The sequence below is a fragment of the Oxyura jamaicensis genome, chromosome 11, assembly GCF_011077185.1.
Source record: "Oxyura jamaicensis isolate SHBP4307 breed ruddy duck chromosome 11, BPBGC_Ojam_1.0, whole genome shotgun sequence".
NCBI classification, from domain to species: Eukaryota; Metazoa; Chordata; class Aves; order Anseriformes; family Anatidae; genus Oxyura; species Oxyura jamaicensis.
In genome coordinates this window covers 3,030,498-3,036,497 of record NC_048903.1, presented here as the reverse complement: position 1 = coordinate 3,036,497, position 6,000 = coordinate 3,030,498, and positions in this window count along the sequence as shown.

Here is a 6,000-nt window from a genome sequence, read left to right as displayed (position 1 = left end):
AAGTTCCTGGATGTGACCTTTGTGTCAAAGTGTTCGCTGCTGCTCATGACCGTCTCCACAGAGTACTTCAAATCTATTGTCACATAACCATGGATGGACTGCGGCAGCAGAGAGCGTGGCACACCCTGTTTTTGTTTGGTTTTCTTTTTTAAAAAAATTATGGTAGAATAGTAAGAGAAACATTTCAAGCATTCTGTTTTCCACTGACTAACATTTTTCCTTTCATATCACTGTTTTTAAGCTTGTATTGTTTGATACTTGTTCTGCTAAATTTTTATTATAAATTGTGCTCCCAAGCCAGAACAAAATCCAGAAGATATTTCTGCATAAAAATCACTAAAGTTGGACATAGTAAAAATTGTAGATTATTTTATTAACAAGAAAAAATATATTTTTCTTGTTAATATATATTTTATATATATTTAAAATTTTACATTTTAAGTTAGAACTAACATTTTAAGTTAGAACTGGGGCTATTGCCCTTCTCACTCCCCTTGTGTCCTTAACAGCTAGCCAGGTACCTTCAGCAAAACAATTCAGTTTTGGGAAACAGGCATTTCCACCAAAAAAAAAAAAAAAAAAATTGATCAAAAGCTCCTAGCAAGCTTTAACTGCAAGCTTGTCAGCGTATTTGAGGATATTGGAAGAGTCTAGGTAGTACTGATTTATTGATTTTAATTTTAGTGTTCTTTCCTCTGTTTAACACTTAACACTTTGTGTGTGTGTTTCATTAACTCAGTGCAAAAATCAATTCCATAGAGAAAGCCAAGCCAGTTATTCTGTAAAATGCTGGTGAGCATGACAGTAAGTCAAGAAACTTGGTTCCTTTTTTTTTTTTTTTTTTTTTTTTTTTTTTTTTCCCCTGGGTGAGGTGGTGCTGGTTTTGGTTTGGTTTGGTTTTCTTCTGTTTAAACCCAATGTATTGAGACAGTCAAGATTTTCTAAAAATCTTTCCAGTTTCAGTTCCCTGAAATTAGCATTCCCAGCAAAAAAATAGCTTTTGTATTTATACACACATATACACACACAGAGTAAAGACAAACTAATTATTTGGAGAAAAATTCTCACTAAGTGAATCCTCATCCACTCCTTCTGTCCACCCCACCCACACCAAACCACTTCAAGTCAGCCCCAGCTTGCTTTTTTGGAAGACAGCAAGAACACACCAGCTCAGACACCAGCCTTCCTGCCCTCCTCTTCCTCCCAGGAGGTCCCTCAAACCATCTCCCAATCTGCGGTCCCACGTGGGCATGGGACAAGCAAGAACTGCCCTCAAACAACTTGGGGGGCTCATCTACCAGAAAGAGCTCAAATACTTGAGAGCCATTACAGAGGTCTCACTTTCGTCTCTTTTCTCTATGCTTTCTGAAGTGCCCCCAATCCAAACTGAGACATTTGGATTCTGCCGTAACAACATATCTACCCTGACACTTGCCTAAGCCTAAAAGTTGCAGGACAAAGGAGAACAGTAAGCTAAATATAAGCAGGGCTACAGAAGGCCTAATACTGATTGCTGTACGTCACTGTACCACAGCATGGCTACAAACACCGCAAATGTCTGTTAGATGGTAGGTTTCTACTGTGTGTACACTGAAACAGTCATGTTCTGATACCAGGTCCCTAAATCAGCACATCCTTGTCAAGTCATTAGCAATTCCTAAAGGCTTGTGCAATGACTTTTATTTGCTGGGTGTCTGCAGCCACCTGTACTGGGTACACACACAAGTGGATGGTATTTTCCTATTTTAGGAGTATTAGGAAACTAAATGCAGCATAAAAATAAATTGACTAGTTGTGCCATTTTGTCAAGACTACAGCGAACAAACTGGAAACTAAATAAATTTCCTTATTCAGTCTCTGTCAAAGGTTTTCAGAGAAATCATGATTAAATCAAATCTAAAAAAAAAAATCTAAAATTGGCTGCAAGTATTTGAAGTCAGCTGCTTTAGAATCTGACATGAAGCATAAACGTGCTCTTAAACATTCGTGGCTATGTGCAAAAAAAAGAAATCCTATATACAATGTGTGTATATATATATTCAAAATAATTTTAAGAAACTTCAAAGCACAATTGTCTTAGGGTGCCTTTGTTAGGTCAGAAAACTTGCCAACTGAAGATCGACTGTTTTGGAAATACTTCGTCACCCATACAACATATTGTGATGCGTAAGAGCAAGTTTCTTTAATTAAGGAGTTTGTCAGCAGTATGAATAAGGCTGTAGATAGAAAACTGCCTTGGTTCTATTGGAAAGAAAGCTTTCTTGCAGCAATGAGATAAAATCACCATGGAAACGTTTTTGCTAAGATGACATTAAAACGCAGCATGGACACTTATATCTCTCCTTTTTAAGAAGCTGCATTTTGTGGTGCAGTCTGGAGTGACTGAGCAAAAGGGCTATTCGCACAGCAGGAGACCAGGACTTATTCAGGACAATTATTGCTGAATTTTGCCATGCTCCAGAGCAGCCAGTTGACAGTGTATCTTGTTACAGAAATGGGCGTACTGGGAGATTACCCAGAAGCAAGTTACCTTAACCAGCCAGCTAGGTAAGACAAGTTAATAGGCACACATGAAAAGCAGGTTTGTGAACTGGCCTTAGCCTAGACTATCAACTCAGGAAGCTACTTGAATGTATTCATTAAAGGATCTACTTTTTAAATCAGGATGGACCAAGCTCACAAACTCCACTGAAATCATCTTAGCTTCTCACCTTTTGTCATCAAAACACTGGTAAGTCCTCTATTTAACAAGGGGAGCATCACTGCTCCCTGAGGATGCTCTCCTTCTAGCTTCCAATGCACCAAAACAGCTCCTCAGACGCTGCACTGGGATTCAACTACACTTTGCATTGAGTCACAAATGCATTTACAGATAGTTCACATATGAGGACCCGTATCAAGACATCTTTTTCTTTTGTGAGAGGCCAGAATGTGAGACATCCCTCACGTCACTTTGACCACACTCAGTTGACTAAAGGGCTGTGTACAAAACCACAGGAACACACAGGAAGAAACATGTCTTGAATCTGATGACACAAATCAAGACACTTTCCTTATTCTCTACTGAATAAGCACAAAGTCTCAACATGCATCCTGTTTTGAAGTTTAATATGGTTTTGACATCTTCTGTTCTAGTTTAGCATACATTTGCCAACACTGTAGGCCCCATAATGTTCTTGTTTCATAGCTTTATTCCAATATGAGTTCTATTAGAGCCAAAATCATAATTTGATACTCAGTTGCTCAGTCAGAAACAAATAGCAAGCTTAGTTAAACAAATCTACCTGCCCCATCAAAATTAAACTGCAGAAGGAAGGCTGCAAACAAAGCATGGACAGCTTTTGACTGTTTAAATGCAGTTATCTTATTTTTATTGTAAACTCGAAGAGAGGCAAAAGTAACTTGTATTTGCAATCAGCAAAAGCTTTCATGCGTCCATCTGACCAGCAAGGAAGACGTGAAACAGTCAGGTGAAGGATTTACCAAGGAGCACCTACATTGCTGGGTGTTCAACCAGACCTGCCTTGTCATGCTCCTGATAGAGCCAGTTTAGGAGAGAGGGAACTCACTGGTTCTTACTCCAGATAACTGCTTCCAAAGGGGTTACCAAAGTGCCTAGAGCAAAATCAATGTCATCACGTTTCAATTTACACAGAGGGTTAAATATCTCTACATTGTTGCTTATAGTCATGCGTAGCCGTGATGCCTACTACAAGGAGAAAAGTCATTGTCTGAATTCTGATTTGTTGCAGTTTTCAAGTTGCCATTGCCTTGACAGAGGAGCTGATGGGACTTAGACTGTTCACTGAGTACCAGCTAAAGCTGAATAATGTTCACTGAAGCACTAATTTCATTTCTAATGTATGTCATCAGCATAGTAAATGTTTTTCACAGATATTTTGAGCATCAGCGTATTCCCAAGTAATTGAAAACTACTGTTACTGATTCTTTACCAAGAGGAAAGAATTACTAAAAGTTTCAGTCAATAAATCAAAGACAGCCAAACAGTTCAACTGCATCTCACTCGTCAGTTACTCAGCTTGGACATATTTCTGCCAACAGGGCTGAGTTAGATCTCACATTGAAAAGACTCTGCCCAAGATTCACAGAAAAATTAACCCAGAGTTCATGTCACAGGGGTATAGTCAATGTAGGTAATCTCTAATTTAAATGTAAAAATGAGATCTTGGATTACGGGGTCATACACAGTGGGAGTTGGAAGATTTCAAACAGGTAAAGGTAAAACTGAATTTTGAGAAATTGTCATATTAGCTAGATCTCCTGCAATGGAGAGAAAAGGATGCAGATTATGTTATTTCCCATCAGCTTTTAATTACAAGATTGTCTGTATGGAACAACATGGAGCTTAAACAAAAACATGCTCACACAAATCTAATTACACAAGACTGAATCAGCTTAGACGTATTACTATTATTACTCAACCTTCCCTGACATGAGCATATACTGCCCACTGAATTGAAAACCTATATAATAAATCAGTATAAGTTTTGCCTTTCTCCTGGTACTGAAGAACTTGAAGTAGGACACAGCATGAAACTATACGGCACAACTGTAAAAAGAAAACAAAAAAACAACACGATGTTTTGAACATTGAACATTCAAGTCACAAAAGACGGAACAAAAGGCATTCTATGTTGTTGTTTTTTTGTTTGTTTTCAAAAATTAAAGCGTCTGCCCAATGTACAATAGAGATTTAGAAAAAAAATAGCAGATAATGTATATTAACATAGCATATGCAGTGTGCAAGTGTTATTGGGACTCTTAAGCCTTTTACCACAACGTGTATTTAATTTTCCCTCTTTAGCAAACTGTAGGCTCTAGCATTTAGACAGAAAATTGTCTCAGTGTACAACATGAAAAAAACACCTCAAGAGATAAGAGAACTTGGCAAAGAGATTACTGTAAGTTGTTTTAATAACTATATGGCAGACTACTCAGAGGAAGATTGGACAAAATATTTCTGCTCCCTTTATCTGCATCAGGTTGAGTGTGAGCTGTTTATTACTATCATCATTTTCTACTAACTTTACAAGTCATTATAAAACAGCTCTTCAAGCATGAGAAAGGCAAAGCTCTGATTTGTTTTGAAGCTTTCTACAGACACAGTCTTAAAGAGAACTGTTTGAACACAGCCATGTATGTCTGCGGTTTAGGTGACTGAACTTTGTACACGCTGAAGTAGTAATTATTTAGAAGGTTTTAGTTTTAACCTGTTCCATAAGTTTTTGAACACCTACCTGTACTCAGCAACTGTGTCCAAGCAAGTCAGGCAGTAAGCACACAGATCACACATTCAGTCCTGTGAATCTCCTAAGAAAGCTCCTAAGAGCTTTTTACATATACCTCCTATCCTAAGGAGAAGAGTTATCACCAGAAAATATTTTTTTCAGCCTAATAACATGTTCATATCAAGTTAAAACTCTTCAAAAGGGACCAAGTGATTTATAATCAGTACCTGTAACTCTATTTGCCTGTGTGCAGCAGAGTACCCTTTTGGTCAGCTGTCTGACTGCATCCCTTCTGTATGCGAGGGTTCTCTTTCATGCACGTATGCAGGCTTGTGCCAACCAGGCAGCTATTTACCAAACTCCTGCCCAGCCCTCCACAACAGAAAAGTGAGAGAGAAAGGCTCTTTGTTACCTCTGAGGTTCCAGTTTAATTCACGCATTTAGACATAGGGCATTAACAGTTTCAAAGACCTCATAAAAGATGTTTTTTTCTTCTCCTGTAACACAATTTTCATCGTTTTCATTGTTAGAGAGACACACAGGTTCAATTCCAGTCTTCCACCTGCGAGACTTAAACCTTACCACTCAGAAAAGGTGAAAGGATTCAGTTATTAGTTATATTGACTTTTTAACCATAGAATTCATGAAGCAGAGAAGTCACATTCCAGAAACCCCTCTTCTTCCACTAAGTGCCCTAGCTAGGTCAGTTAAATTCTCTAGTTCTGTGATGTTTGTACTCACCGCAGTACTT